Source organism: Helianthus annuus, chromosome 6 (assembly GCF_002127325.2).
Source record: "Helianthus annuus cultivar XRQ/B chromosome 6, HanXRQr2.0-SUNRISE, whole genome shotgun sequence".
Taxonomy (NCBI): Eukaryota; Viridiplantae; Streptophyta; class Magnoliopsida; order Asterales; family Asteraceae; genus Helianthus; species Helianthus annuus.
Window position 1 is genome coordinate 109,817,953 of NC_035438.2, and position 21,492 is coordinate 109,839,444.

At 40.1% G+C, this 21,492-nt stretch overlaps 1 long non-coding RNA gene and 1 other non-coding gene across 2 annotated transcripts; one reads left to right on the forward strand and one right to left on the reverse strand.

Annotated features, from left to right (window-relative positions):
* Positions 1-426: 426 nt before the first annotated feature.
* On the reverse strand, positions 427-554 carry LOC118480090. The gene has a single exon (XR_004861726.1). It is a non-coding gene; the product is annotated as a U6atac minor spliceosomal RNA (small nuclear RNA).
* A 1,080-nt stretch (positions 555-1,634) lies between these two features.
* On the forward strand, positions 1,635-9,698 carry LOC110864083. The gene is made up of 4 exons (XR_002549606.2): positions 1,635-1,696; positions 2,215-2,282; positions 8,973-9,040; positions 9,642-9,698. It is a non-coding gene; the product is annotated as an uncharacterized LOC110864083 (long non-coding RNA).
* Positions 9,699-21,492: the final 11,794 nt, after the last annotated feature.

The window sequence follows — 21,492 nt, forward strand, 5'->3', positions numbered from 1 at the left end:
AAATAAAGTATAGAAAAACTGTTTTAAACATGTAAAGATTCGTTTGTTAATAAAAAATACTAAACAAATGACAAAAGTATATTAGTTGAATCGAGATTTAAATTATAAGTGCAATAAAATAACATAAAGCATAAACTTCAAATATAAAATAGACTTTATTATTCATGGGATAGTCTAGATTAAACAAAAACAACTGAAAATGAAAAAACATAAAAACACTTGATATGTTTCATCTAATTTCTCTTCTTTTTTGATCCGTTTTTTCTTGTTTGTGCTCGAATCAGCAGTATCATCTAATTCATCTTCTTTCTTATCGTCCTCATAATCATCTAAATTTATAACCTCGACCCATTTCCATTCAGAGAGTCTCTTAGATCTTTTCTTTTGATTCTCATACTTCCGATTCTTAAAAAACAAAAATTTAATAAAAAAGTTGGGTTATAAGATCCACCGAAGTGGGTAGCCTTAACCGAATGTGTAGTAACAGGTAAGCTCGAAAGTTGTTCCCGTCCCTGTCAGGGGAGATGCCAACCATCTCTCCTTCTTACGAACACAAGAAAAAAAAAGTTAAAAAATGATTAAATACATTTTATAAAAAAAACAAATATTGAATAAAAAATTTTTAAAAAGATTAAATAAATTTTAAAATTACCTCTTTACTAAATTGACATTGAAGATTAGACTTGTATGGACTAAACATTGCACCATAAGAAATAATTTCAACACTATTATCACCATCATCCTACAATAAAACACCAAATAATAACATAACGAACTTGTTAATATGAAAGATTATAAGCGAAAATATTACTTAAAAACTAACAAAAGCTTGTTCGACAACTGGGGTGTTTAAATTGGTGTGTTGAATCTGAAAAATCAAATAAGTTAGTATTCACATAAAAGTAAATAAAAGAAAACAATTATTCATTATTGCGATATAACAAAACTTATCATAGAACCGATCTTAGATTTTTCAATATCGCATGCTTGTTTTTTCGCATCAAGTGAATTCAGAACTCGCTCCATACTTTAAATCTGTTTAGCAATAGAAATGTAGAATTGTGAGTGTTTGCTATGTATTTATAGTAGTCCATTAGAGTTTAGTTTTAGATTGGTCATCCATTTATTTAGGAAGTTTGTTGTGAGTTTTAAGTTTTTAAAAATAAGATGCACATATCCTGTTTAGTTTGTTGTGGCATGTTTAATAGGAAGTTTGTTGTGAGTTTTATCTATACTATATTAAACATGCCACAACAAACTGACTTGACTCTGTACAAGTAAAATTAGGGAATATTTTAGTTTATTAATGCCGTTCAAAACAAAAAACTGTAACACCCCGAAAATATAAAACTTTATGTTAAAGTTATAAATTTTTAATAGACGGGAATTCACTAACTAGGAACCTTTAACCTAGTTAGTTGATAGACTAGAAATAACTCATAAAAGGTTAAAACCTATTAAATAAAGTGTGGAACAAAGTTGAGGGGCTGGAATTGTCAAAAACTAAAATCTAATTACCATTAGTAACCAAACACTCCAAATTTTGGAGTGTTGGTCGATCAGAGCAGAAGAAGGGGGCGACACCCCATTCCAAAACCCTAAACTCACAAAAAAAAACTCAAATTGAAAGCCCAAATCTGTTCTAAAACGAAATCTAAACATAGATTAATGATCCTCATCACGAAAGGATTCTAAGGTATGTAAAAACTTGTGTTAATTTCTTGCTTGAATTTCTCATGATGTTATGAAATCTGGAAAATTGTTGTTGCATGAGTGTTATTTGGTTAATTTAGAATCAATTCGGTGTTTAGAAGTTAAATTCAACCAATTACATGTGAAATCAGGACTAAATTCAGAAAACTCCATGAACACCTTGAAGGTGGGTTGTGGGTTTTACAAGATGATGATGAATTCTAGGGTTCTTAGAGGTTAATCTAGTAAAATTTGACCATAGAAGATAGTTCCAGGAAGATGTGATGTTTACATGACATGTGATAGCTTAATTGAAGTTAAGTTGGCTAGTTAGCAACTTATAAACATGAAAAACAAATGAAATAGAAATTCTGCCCCCATGATGTTCGTTGAAATGCCTCAAAGAAGGTTTTAAAAGAAAACTGAATTGTAAAGTTTAAACGCATAAATACGAAGTATCACGAACGTGCGTTATGTGAGTAAAATATGGAGTTCTAAACATAAAGTGCTTGAACTCTTTAGGAAAAGAAGCCGGGGCATCTAGTGGACAAACCGGTGTGGACGCTCGTTTGAAGGGCTCGCTTTGAAAGGTATGTAACATGCCTCGTTACATTATGTAAATTTAGATCGTTGTAGTTGTTTATCAAGTTTCTAGTTAAATTGAATTGGAGCGAAGGCGTTGTCGTAATTGAATACTAGCATGAATGACGAATTTAGCTCGTTGGTAGTTGCCATGAAGGAAGGAAATTCCGTAGGCAAGCCAAACGGGTCAAACAATCAAGTAAACATGATCTATATCCCGAACAGGATAATTGATGTATGTAGTGGTTATAGTATGATGTACTAGAAACATTAGACCTTTACTACATTGAAAATGCAGGATGTTGAAACCCGAAAGTTGGAATTTTGGTTGAAATGCTCAAACCAAACAAAACCATGAATTCCCAGGTGCTACCGTAAATTACGGTGTCACCGTAATTTACGGTAGAGGGTTTTGATTTACGGAGGTTTTCTCCTGTGTTACGGTGCAACCAGAAATTTCCAGCACTCACCGTAATTTACGGTGGTACCGTAAATTACGGTGGAGCCTGGAACACTTTTATTTTCCTATTCTGTTAATGGGGAGTTAAGTCTTTAAACCTTATCATTCTTAAATATCAAGAGCTAACGAATCTAATTGTTGATTCATAGGTGATTAGAAGTCAAGGATGGCGATCAAGCGACAAGATGAATGAACCGAACACTCCACTTCAAAGCTTCCGCTATGTTGAACTTGTTAAACAGTGGTCCTTTTGTTGTAAATCAAAGTCTTAAACAACAATATTACGTTCTACTTTTGTTTTAGTAGGCTAACTAGTAAAAGCTTAGAAACCTATGTAACTTCTATCGGCCTTTGGTATAAAATAGTTATTAAATTTTAGTATAAATATAAGGGTGTAACAAGTTGGTAATCAGAGCCAGGTTGTCAATAAGTGTTCGGTTCAAGCTTGATCGACCATCCGGTAAGAACTAATTTCAGTTAATAAACTTTATGTTATGTAAAGAATGAGAAATGAACTCACATGCATGAAATGAGCAAGTAAGCTCAACTAACAGCAAGAACAATCAAGTCAAGTTGTGAACTTGATTGAACTAACAGCAAGAACAATCAAGTCAAGTTGTGAACTTGATTGAATTAACAGCAAGAACAATCAAGTCAAGTTGTGAACTTGATTGAATTAACAGCAAGAACAATCAAGTCAAGTTGTGAACTTGATTGAATCAACAGCAAGAACGATCAAATCAAGTTGTGAACTTGATTGAATCAACAGCAAGAATGACTAAATCAAGTTATGAACTTGATAGAATCAAACAAGAACAGCATGTGTTATAAATGGAATGTTTTAACAACTTGTGTAAACATTTCAGAAACGAAGATGGCTGATAAAGGTAACGATGATGCGGTGCCAAGAGTCACCGAACAAGTCAGGGAGGCGATTGCTGAAGAGGTTGGAAAGGCAATCGAAAACAGTCTGGCAGGCTTCATTGATAGAATTCAAAACACAGTTCTATCAATGGTAGAAGATAGAATCAAGAAATTAGAAGACGACTCAAAACTTGAAAAGGAAAAACATGGAGGAAGAAAACCTTGCTCATACAAGGAATTCATGGCTTGCAAACCACCGGTATACAATGGGGAGGTTGACCCAATAGTGTGCCAAAGATGGCTAAGTGATATCGAAGGGGTATTCGAGAGAACCCATTGTGATGTAAATGACTATGTGGCCTATGGTACGGGTCAACTAAGAAATCAAGCAAAAGATTGGTGGGATAACAAGAAGAGAGAAATCGGAGCTGAAGCTGTTAAGATCATGACTTGGGATGAATTCAAGACGCCATTTCTGAAGCATCATAGCCCCAAAGCGGTTATGAATAAAATCAAGCAAGAATTCATGCAGCTCAGGCACAAAAACGAGACCATAGACAAGATCACGGCAACGTTTATGGATAAAATGAAGTTTTGCGATGATCTTGTAACAAACGAAGAACAAAGGATATATTATTATCATAACATGTTGAGTGCCGAGTATAGGGAGTTTATCACCCCTTCCAAATATGAGACCCTTACCGAGATTATAAATGCTGCTCGGGAAAGGGAAATAGAGCTGAAAAAGAGTATCGAAAGGGGTGAACGGAGGGCACCTGATGTAAATCCCAGCCCTACTAAAAAGGCACGAACAAGTGAGAGCTCAAAGAAGTCTGATACGAAAGGCGGGTCACCGAGTTGCAAAATTTGCGGGAAGGGCCATAAAGGCGAATGTCATTACAAGGATAAGCCTTGTCCTATATGCAAGAAAACGGGACATATAGCCTTATCATGCCCGGAGAAGGTAACGGTTTGTTACAATTGTTATCGAACGGGTCATAAGAAAGCAGAGTGCCCGGAGTTGGTTGAAAAGAAGGGTGGGCAGGAACAAAAGAGTGAAGCCCATAAAGCAAAGGCAAGATCTTTTCAACTAACCGCTGCAGAAGCAAAGATTGAACCTGACGTGGTCTCAGGTATATTTACTGTAAACTCGATTCCTGCACGTGTGTTATTTGATACGGGTGCGAATAAATCCTTTGTTTCATATGGATTTATTCGACATCCTTCATTTGTTCTAACTAAATTACGTGTGCCCTTAGAAGTAGAGATAGGTAATAATAAAAGTTTTATTGTTTGCGATGTATGTGAAAATTGCAAACTGAGCATTGACGAGGAAGAATATTTGATAAATCTAATCCCGATGTCAATGGGAGAATTTCAAGTCGTCGTTGGGATGGATTGGCTATCTCGACACCACGCAAAAGTTGTGTGTTTCCGTAAAGAGATAAAACTGACATCTCCGAGCGGGAAACACGTCACCATCTATGGCGAAAAAGGAGGCAATCCCATTGTATGCTCAATGTTGAAAGCTCACAAGCTAATGAAGCAAGGGTGCAAGGCATTTATGATATACGCTAATGAACCTGAAAAAGAATTACGAAAGATTGGAGATGTACCGGTAGTACGAAATTATGAAGATGTTTTTCCGGAAGATTTGCCGGGGATACCGCCAGAACGGGAAGTAGAGTTCGGGATCGAATTGATTCCGGGCGCGAAACCCGTAGCAAAGGCCCCGTATCGACTTGCGCCGTCAGAGTTGCAAGAATTGATGTCCCAAATTCAAGACCTGCTTGACAAAGGATTCATAAGGCCGAGTGTGTCTCCTTGGGGCGCACCGGTATTGTTCGTGAGGAAGAAAGACGGGAGTATGCGCATGTGTATCGATTACCGGGAGTTAAACAAACTCACGGTAAAGAATCGATACCCGCTCCCGAGGATAGACGACTTATTCGACCAGCTACAAGGTGCGAACTGGTTTTCCAAAATTGACCTTAGATCGGGGTATCACCAATTAAGGGTCAAAGAAGAAGATGTGCCGAAGACGGCTTTCCGCACGAGATACGGACATTACGAATTCCTTGTGATGTCATTCGGGCTAACAAACGCACCCGCGGCATTCATGGACCTCATGAACCGGGTTTGCAAACCAATGCTAGATAAGTCGGTCATCGTGTTTATCGATGACATATTGGTATATTCAAAAAGTGAAGCTGAACACGCACATCACCTACAAGAAGTGTTAGAAGCCCTTAGACGAGAGAAGCTATACGCAAAATTCTCTAAATGTGCCTTTTGGTTACGAGAGGTACAATTTCTGGGCCACATTATAAGTGCTGACGGGGTACTGGTGGATCCGTCAAAGATTGAGGCGGTGTCAAAATGGAATTCCCCGAAGAACCCTTCTGAAATTAGAAGCTTTTTGGGACTTGCGGGATACTATAGGAGATTTATTCAGGATTTCTCCAAGATTGCGTCGCCACTAACCAAGCTGACTCGAAAGACAGAAAGATTCATCTGGGGTGTTGAACAAGAGAAAGCGTTTCAAACGCTAAAGGAAAAATTAACTCAAGCTCCGGTACTAACACTACCGGACGGAGTTGATGACATGGAAGTTTATTCGGATGCTTCACTATCGGGACTCGGATGTGTATTGATGCAACGAGGCAAGGTCATAGCCTATGCCTCGAGGCAATTAAAGATACACGAACAGAAATATCCTACGCACGATCTCGAGTTGGCGGCGGTAGTATTCGCATTAAAAATATGGAGGCACTATTTGTACGGAGTAAAGTGCACCATATTCACCGACCACAAGAGTTTGAAATACTTCTTCGATCAGAAGGAGTTAAATATGCGACAAAGGCGGTGGCTAGAAACGGTGAAGGATTATGATTGTGAAATACGTTATCACCCGGGAAAGGCTAATGTAGTGGCCGATGCGCTGAGCCGCAAATCGGATTATACCCCAATACGGGTACGATCAATGCAACTGGTTGTGACTTCAAGCTTGCTTGAACAAATTCGAGAAGCACAAGATGAAGCTGTAAAGGCAGAAAACTGGAAAAAGGAAAGAATTATCGGCCAAGTTAAGGACCTAGAGGTGGGCAGTCAAGGCCTGAAGACTCGCTTTAATAGAATCTGGGTCCCTAACACATGTGGGGTTAAAAAGCTTCTACTCGATGAAGCTCATAAATCCCGTTATTCCATTCACCCGGGAGCGACCAAGATGTATCATGACTTGAAGCAAAACTATTGGTGGCCCGGAATGAAGCGGGACACGGTGAAGTACGTGGAGAAATGTTTGACGTGCCTACAAGTCAAGGCTGAACACCAAAAACCATATGGTAAACTTCAACCGTTAGAAATCCCGGTTTGGAAATGGGAGCAAATTACGATGGACCTATTGACCAAACTACCCAAAACGACTCGTGGCTTTGATGCTATTTGGGTAATTGTGGATAGGTTAACTAAGAGTGCTCACTTTATTCCGATTCGCGAGACTTATACGTCTGAGAAAATGTCCGAGGTTTACACCAATGAAATCATAGCAAGGCATGGGGTACCGATATCCATTGTGTCAGATAGAGATACTCGATTTACTTCGAAATTCTGGCATGAATTCCAAGAACAGATGGGGACTAAATTGTTTCTTAGCACTGCTTACCATCCGCAAACGGATGGGCAGAGCGAAAGAACAATACAAACATTGGGTGATATGCTGCGGGCTTGCATTATTGACTTTGGGGGTAGTTGGGATGTCCATTTACCCTTGGTCGAATTCGCATATAACAATAGCTATCACGCGAGCATTAAAATGGCCCCGTATGAGCTATTATATGGCAGAAAGTGTCGGACTCCGGTATGTTGGGGAGAAGTGGGTCCGCGGGGGCTAGCGCCAACCGATATAATCCAAGCTACAAACGCGAAAATTGATATAGTTCGGGCACACTTGAAAGCGGCTCAAGACCGGCAAAAGGCGTACGCAGATAAAAGAAAAAGGCCAATTGAGTTTCAGGTTGGCGATATGGTCATGCTAAAGGTTTCCCCATGGAAGGGTATCATTAGATTCAGAAAAAGGGGGAAGTTAAGCCCGAGATTTATTGGGCCATTTAGAATCACTGAACGGGTCGGTAAAGTGGCTTATCGACTTGAATTACCTGAAGAGTTGAGTGGAATTCATAGCACATTCCACGTATCACATCTTCGAAAATGTTTGGCCGACGAAACTGCTCATGTCCACTACGATGACATCGAGGTGGATAACAGCCTCAACTATGCGGTAAAACCAATTGCGATTTTAGATCGTAAGGAGAAAAGTTTGAGGAACAAGATATTAAGTCAAGTCAAAGTCAAATGGGAGCACAGAAAAGGGTCAGACACTACATGGGAGTCCGAGGAAGAAATGCGGCGACTCCACCCTACATTATTTGGTATGTAATTCGGTTTCGGGGACGAAACCCTTTTTAAGGGGGGTGGACCTGTAACACCCCGAAAATATAAAACTTTATGTTAAAGTTATAAATTTTTAATAGACGGGAATTCACTAACTAGGAACCTTTAACCTAGTTAGTTGATAGACTAGAAATAACTCATAAAAGGTTAAAACCTATTAAATAAAGTGTGGAACAAAGTTGAGGGGCTGGAATTGTCAAAAACTAAAATCTAATTACCATTAGTAACCAAACACTCCAAATTTTGGAGTGTTGGTCGATCAGAGCAGAAGAAGGGGGCGACACCCCATTCCAAAACCCTAAACTCACACAAAAAAAAAAAAAAACTCAAATTGAAAGCCCAAATCTGTTCTAAAACGAAATCTAAACATAGATTAATGATCCTCATCACGAAAGGATTCTAAGGTATGTAAAAACTTGTGTTAATTTCTTGCTTGAATTTCTCATGATGTTATGAAATCTGGAAAATTGTTGTTGCATGAGTGTTATTTGGTTAATTTAGAATCAATTCGGTGTTTAGAAGTTAAATTCAACCAATTACATGTGAAATCAGGACTAAATTCAAAAAACTCCATGAACACCTTGAAGGTGGGTTGTGGGTTTTACAAGATGATGATGAATTCTAGGGTTCTTAGAGGTTAATCTAGTAAAATTTGACCATAGAAGATAGTTCCAGGAAGATGTGATGTTTACATGACATGTGATAGCTTAATTGAAGTTAAGTTGGCTAGTTAGCAACTTATAAACATGAAAAACAAATGAAATAGAAATTCTGCCCCCATGATGTTCGTTGAAATGCCTCAAAGAAGGTTTTAAAAGAAAACTGAATTGTAAAGTTTAAACGCATAAATACGAAGTATCACGAACGTGCGTTATGTGAGTAAAATATGGAGTTCTAAACATAAAGTGCTTGAACTCTTTAGGAAAAGAAGCCGGGGCATCTAGTGGACAAACCGGTGTGGACGCTCGTTTGAAGGGCTCGCTTTGAAAGGTATGTAACATGCCTCGTTACATTATGTAAATTTAGATCGTTGTAGTTGTTTATCAAGTTTCTAGTTAAATTGAATTGGAGCGAAGGCGTTGTCGTAATTGAATACTAGCATGAATGACGAATTTAGCTCGTTGGTAGTTGCCATGAAGGAAGGAAATTCCGTAGGCAAGCCAAACGGGTCAAACAATCAAGTAAACATGATCTATATCCCGAACAGGATAATTGATGTATGTAGTGGTTATAGTATGATGTACTAGAAACATTAGACCTTTACTACATTGAAAATGCAGGATGTTGAAACCCGAAAGTTGGAATTTTGGTTGAAATGCTCAAACCAAACAAAACCATGAATTCCCAGGTGCTACCGTAAATTACGGTGTCACCGTAATTTACGGTAGAGGGTTTTGATTTACGGAGGTTTTCTCCTGTGTTACGGTGCAACCAGAAATTTCCAGCACTCACCGTAATTTACGGTGGTACCGTAAATTACGGTGGAGCCTGGAACACTTTTATTTTCCTATTCTGTTAATGGGGAGTTAAGTCTTTAAACCTTATCATTCTTAAATATCAAGAGCTAACGAATCTAATTGTTGATTCATAGGTGATTAGAAGTCAAGGATGGCGATCAAGCGACAAGATGAATGAACCGAACACTCCACTTCAAAGCTTCCGCTATGTTGAACTTGTTAAACAGTGTTCCTTTTGTTGTAAATCAAAGTCTTAAACAACAATATTACGTTCTACTTTTGTTTTAGTAGGCTAACTAGTAAAAGCTTAGAAACCTATGTAACTTCTATCGGCCTTTGGTATAAAATAGTTATTAAATTTTAGTATAAATATAAGGGTGTAACAAAAACTTGGGTAAAAAACAAATGTTAATGCACGGTAGCTAGGTAATGGTCAAAGTTGGCTTTGGTAAAAAACAAATGTTGGCTTTAATCAACTGTACATTTACGCATCGGCTATTTGTACTTTATGAACGCACGGCGAAACTAAAAAAGACAACTATTGAAACGTTTAAAAAAATGTGCCGATCGTCATGGTACCTTCGGATTTTTTTTAAACACTACGGGTTGTAAGATATCGCAGGAATACATTAAAGAATTAAAGAGTGGGGGAAGTATAACTAATTACCCATAATTATGTTAAATGTCAAGGATTTAAATGTAATAGATTGAGGGACTAAAAAATAATTATGGTTTAAAAGACCACTTTACCCTCATTCTAGGGGTTTATTTATAAATAATGGGGGAAGAAGTTCTTAACTTTTGGGAATCCTTCCCTCATGTATTATAATATAGTATAAATTAAAAAATAGCACGTGAATTAAAAAAACACTTTGAGATTGCATCAAAAGTAGACCTGGCAAACGGGTCGGGTCGGATCATTGGTCAAAAAGGGTCAATTATAAAAAAAGGTTGTTTTGGTTCGGGTCGAAACAAGTCCGGGTCAGAACGGGTTTCAGGTCGGGTCAGGTCAGTTTTTTTTATGATGATGACTAATATCTAATTCAGTGTGGTAAAAAAGTTATTTAATTATAGTTTATAAACAGACATACTCCAAAACCGATAACTCACTCTTCATTGTCAAAACTAAATATTCTCGAGTTTCATTAATGCTATGTTCCCGAGTTTCATTAAATGAGAGAAAAGAAAAGATTTGGGAGGAAACAATTTTTAGTTGTGTTCCAGAGTTTCATTAAAGGAGAGAAAAGAAGAGAAAAAGAGAGATTTTTTGTCTAAAATTAATCTTTCCAATTTGGAAAGAAACGCAGAGAAAAGAAAAGAAAATGAGAGAATCTTTTCTTTTCTCTCCTTAACTTAACTCGGGAACACAGTGTAAATGAGAGAAAAGAAGAGATTTGGAAGGAAATAATTTTTAATTGTGTTCCAGAGTTTTATTAAAGGGGAGAAAGGAAGAGAAAAAGAGAGTTTTTTTGTCTAAAATTAATTTTTCCAATTTGGAAAGAAACGGAGAGAAAAGAAAAGAAAATTAGAGAATCTTTTCTTTTCTTTCCTTAACTTAACTTAACTCGGGAACACAAGTGATTTTGGTAGAGAACAAGACAAACTCACAGTTATACAATGCATTCAGAAGCAACTTTGATGAATCAAACTTCATTCCGTTGTCTTCTAAAGCTTAATATGAGATCTTTCTTGACAGTTTCCCCTTGGATAAACATCAAGTTGAACAATAAACCCACTCTTCAGCCACATGACCATAGAATACATGTAAGAACTTTCTAATCCACACCCCATAACCAACAACATGCTCAGTCCACTTACTATAACATACATGAAAACCAATAGTTACTGTACACATTAACATTCCTGTTAAACCTAAGAAAACTTCAATCACATATGTATCAGTTAAACACATAAAGTTTTTGAAACATTTAGAACGAAAAAAAAACAATCAGCCATTTAAATCATCAAATTTTCTTTAAACAATGACCATATATTCAATCAGTCATTTAAATCATCATCATAAGAGAAAAAGAAATTACAGCTTCAACATCAAACTTATAAAACATCAATCACAGATTTACAAATTAAACACAGTTTCTGAAACATTTACAACAAAAACACGCTATTCGTCTATCAAATTCTAAAACAACTCCACAAAATCAAACAAATTCACAACAAAATTTAAAACATTTACACAGACACACATCAAATCCATCAACTACGGCGCTCATGAAGTGATGATGATACCTTCACCGGGAAAGATGCCGTCGCTGATCAAGATGCCGGCGGGGTGGGGGTTTGTGGCGGAGGAGACGACAGAGACGCGGAGACGGTGGGGGTTTGTGGCGGAGGAGACGGCGGAGAGGGTGGAGATTGGGGCGTCGGCATCGCTGATGAGTGATGACTGAGGAACTGAGGGGCTGTTTGGTAGCCTCTTAATGACCATTCAGATGCTACCTCTTAATGGTTTAAAACCTCTGAATGAATAAGAGGTAACCTCAAGTCTGAATGGTTAAGAGGTAACCTCTGAATGTTAAATCGTCACATGTCACATTCTTCTACCTTCTCATTGGTAATATTCTTAATGGTTCCATTAAGAGGTAGCCTCTTAATGACCAATCAGAGGCTACCAAACAGCCCCTGAGTATGTTCAGGGAACCCTTGCTTGGTTGAAATGTCCTAATAAAAAGCCCGTTTCAACCTTTATCTTTATACCTTTTTACAGGCGGTGTCCTTTTCAATGAATTTTGACAGGTTTTACCCTTTATAAGGAATTTTGTTACACATTTTGTCATTTAACCCTAACTCAGTTAGATTTTTTTATTAAATCTGGTTACCCAGGGGTATTTTAGTCTTTTTACCCCTTTGTTTAATATTATTTAAAAAATAAAACAAAACAAAACATTTTTAAAAATTATATATATATATATATATAAAGTCTCTTTCTCTCTCTTTACACACACTATCTCTCTACCACACTCTCTCTCACACATCTTCAGATCCTACCACCCCCTCTCACCACCATTAACCACCGACCACCGCCACCACCATCAACCCACCACCACCATAAAGAGGGGTGAACCGAAGCGGATCTGAACCGTACAGAGTGAAATCAGAGCTCGTGGAGTCAATCAAGCTCCCCATCCACTCATCAGTATCAAACTCGTCTACAGATCCAGACGTCGCTACAAAATCCGCAAACCTAAACCCTGGCCGGTGGTGGTGATGACTCTCTAAACTCGGAAACTGAAATCCAGCCGCCTCTTCACCTCCGGCAACATCCGTCGCTCCTCCGTCAAACGGATCAGAAACTTGAAAAAGGGGGAAATTAAAACGGCGGCGGTGTGTTGTCACATCAATGGGGGATAGTGACGAAGAGTGAGTATAATGGAGCAAAGGAAAGCAAAAGGAGAAGGTGAACAACATGGTTTTGTTTGATAAGGCCACCTATGATAAGCTTCGTTCTGAATCTCCAAAGTTCAAGCTCATTACTCCTTCCATTTTATCAGAGAGATTGAGGGCTCATATATTCCTTTACAAATCTTTTTTGCATCTTTGATTGGATTTGTATGAGTCTATAACGCTGTTTAAAATTTTGTTTTTGGTTTAGATTAATGGGTCATTGGCAAGAAAGGCAATCAAGGATTTGATGGCAAGAGGTGCAATTAGGATGGTATCTGCACATACTAGTCAGGAAATCTACACCAGGGCCACTAATACTTGAAAGTTGCTAGTTATTTCTAGACAATGTTATGACATGCTATTTTCATTTTATGATTTTGATTTTGATTTTGGTTCATTGAAAGACTGTCACACCCCCAAAATCCACCCGCGGAGTATCACCGCTTGGGAGCGTGTGACTGACCAGGATCAAGCCACCAATCATATTGAACATGTAAATAATAAGTAAGTGTAAATGTAATTCATCACAATACAATTGGTGTTCATTTCAAAACATAGTATAAGTAGCGAAAGCATAGTATGAAAAATCCAACACAAGTGTTAAGTTTAAAGAGTCATAATGTTTTCATCGAAACACCCACAATCCATGTCCACAACGACCGCGCCTCCCGTGCAAACTCCATAAGTACCTATGGTCCTGCAAGGCATGTAATAGAAAGTCAACAACTAGTTGAGCGAGTTTACAGGAAATAAGTTCGTAATAGTAAGTTCGTTGCATCACCATGCGTTATTAACTAAGTCAATTGTATGTTCATTTAGTGGGGGCTTCCCATGTGTGTATGTACTAGACTAGAGGTAACCATAAGTGTTCTTCTTAACCTGAGAACAGTAGTACGTATGAGGTTTACGTAGGTTTTACGTAAGTGTCCTTCTTATCCCGAGGACAGTGGTACGCGGGGGTTTACGTAGGTTTTACGTAAGTGTCCTTCATAACCCTAGGACAGTAGTATGTATGAGTTTACGTAGGTTTTACGTAAGTGTCCCTCGAACCCTGAGGACAGTAGTAAGCACAAGTATTACGTAGGTTTTACGTAAGGGTCCTTCACAACCGAGGATGATGGTAGATAGTCTAGTAACAGTGTAAATCCAAATAATTCACAAATCCTTTTCCTTCAATCCCATTCCCTACCCACCGGGAATCCCATGACTTGGTAAGAGTGTGAACTCACCTTGGTTTGCTCGGTTTGTTATTGTGCTTCTAGTGTTAATTAATGGTTAGGTCCGTTACACACGACCTAAGGTACATTGCACATAAACTCAATGTAAGTGTTTACGTTCAAATAAGGTTTACAAATTCCTTGGTGTCCAACCAACTGTGTTCCGTGTGATAATTGTTTACAGATTAACATGACATAGATTGCACACACGTACAGTAACATACAGTAACATACGGTAACATACAGTAACATACAGTAACATGCAGTGGCATACAGTGGCATACAATAACACTTATGAACCAAACAACAAACTCGGACCCCTTTAATGTTTGAAAACTCAGACCATGTGTTTTGTTTACAAAACTCGGATCATACATTAATCACAAAACTCGGACCATGCCTTCAATATAAAACTCGGACCATATATCCACTCAAAACTCGGATCAAGCATTCAACATAAACTCGGACCATACACCCTTGTAAACTTCGGACCATACATTGCACAATAAAGTTCGGACCAACCACCCCCCCTCTTAAAAACTCGGACCATGTTATTCCTTTACAAAAGTCGGACCATGTAACTCCTTTACAAAAAAGTCGGACCTTGAGTTTACAAAAATTCGGACCTTATGTGCATTACAAAAACTCGGACCCAATGAATCAACTAAAACTCAGACTATGTGTTCCATACAAAACTCAGACTTGTGACTTCACAAAACCCTGACACTTAACTCCGAGTTAACAACATGCATGATTTCCAAAACTAGTTTACAGTTTTCAATGGAACAGTTACGTTTACAATCAAAAACCCTAATCCCAGACATTGCCAGTGTTGTAATCAAACAGACAATCTAACTATTCTAGCATATCAGACATCATAGTGACAGGCAAAGGGTTACGCAACTACTCATAAACCATTGTACAAACAATCAGAATGATTAATACTACAAAACCATTGCTTGGAGAACTAGGGTTTGCATGAATCAAGTAATCAATGATTAACAACAAATAACCATTAAATGTTTACCTTAGATTGATTCTAGATGGATTGGAAGATCAAGATTGATGAAAGAGAACTTGTGTAGCCAAGAATGATAGCCAAGAATGATGAGAGAAATGGTTGTAGAGAGAATGATTTGAACTGCCGTATGATTGGAATTGGTGAGAATGATTAGGGTTGAGGGGTTTTGTTTTATTTTCATTATTACCACTAAGCACCCCTAAGTATCATCCTTTACATAAAACACACACACCACATATAATTTACAGTTAAGGCACAAAGTTCTCATGTAAGTCAAATAATGCATAAAGTAGTACATAGTTCCATGAAATGCTAAAGATTGTGTGACCAACTTAATTGTGTTAAGTTAAAGCATTAACCTGAAGTTACGGGTTGTCACATTATCCCCAACTTGAAAGAAATTTCGTCCCGAAATTTAGCATGCGGTTACTGAGGAAGCTAGTTAAGTTGTATCGTTTACTGGTTTCCCTGGGGTGTCACATCATCCCCCCGTTGATTTGGAATTTCGTCCCGAAATTCTGTAGTAGCTTCAGCCTCAGTAGTGGTTGCATGGTTTCCGAATAACTGGGGATACTTGAGTTTCATTTGGTCTTCTCGTTCCCAGGTGAACTCTGGGCCACGACGGGAGTTCCAACGAACTCGTACAAGAGGTATTCTAGTGTTCTTGAGGACCTTAACATCCCGGTCCGTGATTTCTACTGGTTCCTCGACGAATCGCAACTGCTCGTTGATAGTGAGCTCCTTCAAAGGAACTATGAGGGTCTCATCTGCCAGACACTTCTTCAGATTCGACACGTGGAAAACGTTGTGAACTGCACCAAGTTCAGCTGGTAGGTTTAGTCTGTAGGCTACTTTGCCTATTCTTTCAGTGATTTCGAACGGTCCGACATACCGCGGATTGAGTTTACCTCGTTTGCCAAAACGAACCACACCCTTCCAGGGTGAGACTTTGAGTAGCACTCGATCCCCAACTTAGAACTCGAGTGGTTTCCTGCGCTTATCAGCGTAGCTTTTCTGATGGTCACGAGCCGCCGCCATGCGTTGTCGTATCTGTGCAATCCGTTCAGTAGCATCAACTACCATTTCTGGACCTGTGATCTAACTATCCCCCACCTCTGCCCAACAGAGAGGTGACCGACATTTACATCCGTACAATGCCTCGAATGGAGCGGCTTGGATGCTGGTATGGTAACTGTTATTGTACGAGAACTCCACTAGCGGGAGATGCTTTTCCCAGCTGTTGCCGAAATCAATAACACACGCCCGAAGCATGTCTTCTAGAGTCTGGATAGTGTGCTCAGACTGCCCATCCGTTTGAGGGTGATAAGCTGTGCTCATGTCTAGTCGAGAGCCAAAAGATTTGTGCATCGCTTGCCACATTTCTGAAGTAAATCGTGCATCACAATCAGAGATAATGGAGGTGGGCACCCCGTGCCTCGAAACAACTTCTTTCAAGTAGACGTCTGCTAGAGTGGAAAACTTATCCGTTTCCTTAATAGCCAGGAAGTGTGCAGACTTTGTGAGTCGATCCACGATCACCCAAATAGTATCATTCCCACGCTGGGATCTAGGCAGGCCCGTAACAAAATCCTTGGAAATTTCCTCCCATTTCCACTGGGGTATCTTGGGTTGTGAAGTAGGCCTGATGGTTTCTGATATTCCGCTTTGACTCTCGCACAAGTCAGACACTTGCCAACGTAAGTTGCAATGTGGGCCTTCATGCTAGGCCACCAATACGTAGTTCTGAGGTCGTGGTACATTTTATCCGAACCTGGATGTACCGAGTAGCGAGACTTATGTGCTTCATCCATCACAAGTTCTCGTAAACCGCCATATAGTGGGACCCAAATACGCCCCGTTACATAGTAGGCGCCGTCTTCCCTTTGTTCTAATCGTTGCCTTGAGCCGCGTAAGGCTTCAGCCCTTACGTTTTCTGGTTTCAATGCTTCCACCTGAGCATCTCGTATCTGTGCAGGAAGACTAGACTGAATAGTAAGCTGTAATGCTCGCACACGTCTAGGTACAGTATCCTTTCGACTGAGAGCGTCAGCCACAACATTGGCTTTGCCTGGATGGTACTTGATGGCACATTCGTAATCATTGAGTAACTCGACCCATCGACGTTGACGCATGTTCAATTCCTTCTGCTTGAAGATATGCTCGAGACTCCTGTGATCGGTGTAGATAGTGCACTTGGTACCGTACAGGTAGTGTCGCCATATCTTGAGTGCGAAAACAACAGCTCCAAGCTCTAAATCATGTGTAGCGTAGTTCCGCTCGTGAACTTTAAGTTGGCGCGAGGCATAAGCAATGACTTTATCCCTTTGCATCAATACACAACCAAGACCCTGAATCGATGCGTCGTAGTAAACCACAAAGTCGTTCGTGCCCTCTGGCAATGAGAGTATAGGTGCACTGCATAGTCTATCCTTTAAGTGTTGAAAAGCCGTTTCTTATGTATTACCCCAACGATAAGTAACACCTTTCTGTGTCAGCAATGTAAGCGGCTGTGCGATCTTTGAGAAGTCTTTGATGAACCGTCTGTAATAACCCGCCAAACCCAAGAATTGGCGTATTTTCGTTGGTGTACGCGGTGCAGGCTAGCTCCTGATCGAATCTACCTTGGATGGATCAACATGAATCCCATCCTTGTTTACCACATGGCCTAGAAAGTGGACTTCACGAAGCCAGAAGTCGCATTTTGAAAACTTGGCGTACAGTTGTTCCTTTCGAAGAAGTTCCAAGATAAGACGTAGATGCTGTTCGTGTTCCTCCTGACTCTTGGAGTAGATCAGGATGTCGTCGATGAAAACAATCACAAACTTGTCTAAGTAAGGCTTGCACACTCTGTTCATTAGATCCATGAAAAATGTAGGTGCGTTCGTTAGCCCGAACGGCATGACTAGAAACTCGTAGTGGCCGTAGCGAGTTCTGAATGTTGTCTTAGAGACGTCCTCACCCCGGACTCTCAGCTGATGGTAACCTGACCTCAGGTCAATCTTGGAGTAGTAGCTCGACCCTTGCAACTGGTCGAATAAGTCATCAATACGTGGCAGAGGGTAGCGGTTCTTCACTGTCACCTTGTTGAGTTCGCGGTAATCTATGCACATCCTGAAGGTACCGTCCTTCTTTTTCACGAATAACACTGGAGTTCCCCAAGGCGAAGAGCTAGGACGAATAAAACCCTTATCCAAGAGTTCTTGTAGCTGCGTCGATAGTTCTTCCAATTCTGATGGAGCTAAGCGATACGGTGCACGTGCTATCGGTGCTGCTCCTGGTGCTAGCTCGATTTGAAACTCGACCTGGCGATGAGGCGGTAGACCAGGTAAATCTTCAGGGAACACCTGAGGAAAATCGCGTACAACTGGAATATCTTCCAATTTCTTTTCTTTTGCTGATGCATCAGTAACAAGTGCCAAAATGGCAGTGTGCCCTTTTCGTAAACACTTTTGGGCCTTCAGGAAGGAGATGATGCCAACCACGGCACCACTCTTGTCGCCTTAAACTTCGAAAGGTTCTTTGCCAGAACGGGGAATACGAACTATCCTTTCCTTGCATAAGATCTCTGCTTGCTGTTGGGATAACCAATCCATACCAATGACGATGTCGAAACTACCCAGAACTATAGGAATGAGGTCGATAGAGAAAGTCTGACCAGCGAGGATAAGATTACAACCCTGAACTATGTGTGTGGCCTCTAGACTTTTACCGTTAGCTAACTCTACGACGTGTTTGGTGTTTAAGGGAGTTGGTGCACGTTTTAACATTTGACTAACTTTCAAGGACATATAACTGGTATCCGCACCCGAATCAAACAATACAGTAACATAAAAGTCGTCAAGAAGAAACTTACCCATAACTACGTTGGGATCATTCCTGGCATCACCCTGCCCCAGCACAAATGCACGTCCCCTAGCTTCGTTACCGTTGTTGTTCCCACCGTTGTTGTTTCCGTTGCCTTGGTTATTGTTGTTGTTATTGTTGTTCTGGTTTCGGTTTAACTGAGGGCAGTGTATTTTGAAGTGACCTTCAGCGCCACAATGAAAACATCCCTTGTTGCCCTGTTGCTGATTCTGCGGTGTTTGCTGCTGTTGCTGCTGATTCTGAGTTACAGGTCGTGGGCTCCTACAATCCTTGGCCTCATGAACCATCTTGAGACACCTCTGACAACGACCCTTATTGCACTGGCCATTGTGGTGTCTGTTACAGTTGTTGCACCTGGGGTGATTTCCGCGATAAACTCTCTGCCCGCGACTACCAGAAGACTGCTGACTGGGACTCTGGTAGTGGTCAGTCTTTTGCTGCTGAACCTGAGACTGAACTGTAGCTGAACCCTTGCTGGAATCCCCCTCCCATTTTCTCTTATTGTCACCGGGAGTAGCGGGAGTAGCAGAAGTGGTAACGGTAGTAGTAGCGCTGATACACTTAGGCAGCCTGTTTTGTTCCACTGCCTGCTCCGTGAGGCGATGAGCAAGACGCTGGATATCCTGGATATTATTAAGGTTAGCCGATGTCACATGGCTCTGAATTTCAGGTGCTAACCCCTTGAGGTACAACTCAATGCGCTTGACTGGAGGGTCCACCATAGTTGGACACAAGATGGCCAGCTCGTTTAACCGTTTCGTATAAGCTTCAATTTCCGACCCTGTCATTTTCAGATGGTAGAGCTCCACTTCCAACTTGTGGATGTCATCACGTGTGCAGTATTCCCATTTGATGAGTTCTTTGAAATCATTCCAAGGGGTGGCGTTAGCAGCTGCCAACCCTAAAATCTGAACTTGCGCGTTCCACCAAGTCAGCGCAATTCCTTCTAAAGTACTAGTGGCGTATTTAACCCTACGAGCCCCAGGGCATTCACACATTTCAAATACCGATTCGAGCTTCTCAAACCAATGGAGGAGTCCAACTGCTCCTTCAGTGCCACTGAATGTGCTTGGACGACAGTCCATGAAGTTCTTGAAAGTGCAAACAGGTTGCTGAGCGTGTTGACCTATTGTGTAAGAATAGGACAAGGTTAAACACAAGAGTTGGTTTAGGAATGTAGGATCTAAAGATCCTAGTGTGAGTCACAACTGCAGGGTATACTACCTGCTTGTGCAGCTGCAAGTGCCACAGAAACTTGTTCGTTGATGAGAGCCGTCAACTGGGCTTGAGTCAAGTTAATACGTCCAGACATGATCTTCATAGCAAAAGTAACATAAGTGAGGGAGGTTCGCGAATAGTGCGATGACAGAAGAGAGTAAACACACAAGTTTTCTCAAGCAATAACGAATATTAGGCAATGTAATCTAGGCATACCACGAGCAAGGTTCTATGTAATTTTAGCATGTAGGCAATAAACATAAACCATATTACCTAGGATGTTGAGTCTTGCACGTGGAGCGAGGCGTCGTTGTGGATCGTTGAGCATTGTACTGGTTATAGTCTGGTTTTAATAAAAACGTTTTCCCCATATTAAAACCAAGTTCTCTATAACCAATGGCTCTGATACCAATCTGTCACACCCCCAAAATCCACCCGTGGAGTATCACCGCTTGGGAGCGTGACTGACCAGGATCAAGCCACCAATCATATTGAACATGTAAATAATAGGTAAGTGTAAATGTAATTCATCACAATACAATTGGTGTTCATTTCAAAACATAGTATTAGTAGCGGAAGCATAGTATGAAAAATCCAACACAAGTGTTAAGTTTAAAGAGTCATAATGTTTTCATCGAAACACCCACAATCCATGTCCATAACGACCGCGCCTCCCGTGCAAGCTCCATAAGTACCTATGGTCCTGCAAGGCATGTAACAGAAAGTCAACAACTAGTTGAGCGAGTTCACAGGAAGTAAGTTCGTAATAGTAAGTTCGTTGCATCACCATGCGTTATTATCTAAGTCAATTGTATGTTCATTTAGTGGGGGCTTCCCATGTGTGTATGTACTAGACTAGAGGTAACCATAAGTGTTCTTCTTAACCTGAGAATAGTAGTACGTACGAGGTTTACGTAGGTTTTATGTAAGTGTCCTTCTTATCCCGAGGACAGTGGTACGCGGGGGTTTACGTAAGTTTTACGTAAGTGTCCTTCATAACCCTATGACAGTAGTATGTATGAGTTTACGTAGGTTTTACGTAAGTGTCCCTCGAACCCTGAGGACAGTAGTAAGCACAAGTATTACGTAGGTTTTACGTAAGGGTCCTTCACAACCGAGGACGATGGTAGATAGTCTAGTAACAGTGTAAATCCAAATAATTCACAAATCCTTTTAATCCCATTCCCTACCCACCGGGAATCCCATGCCTTGGTAAGAGTGTGAACTCACCTTGGTTTGCTCGGTTTGTTATTGTGCTTCTAG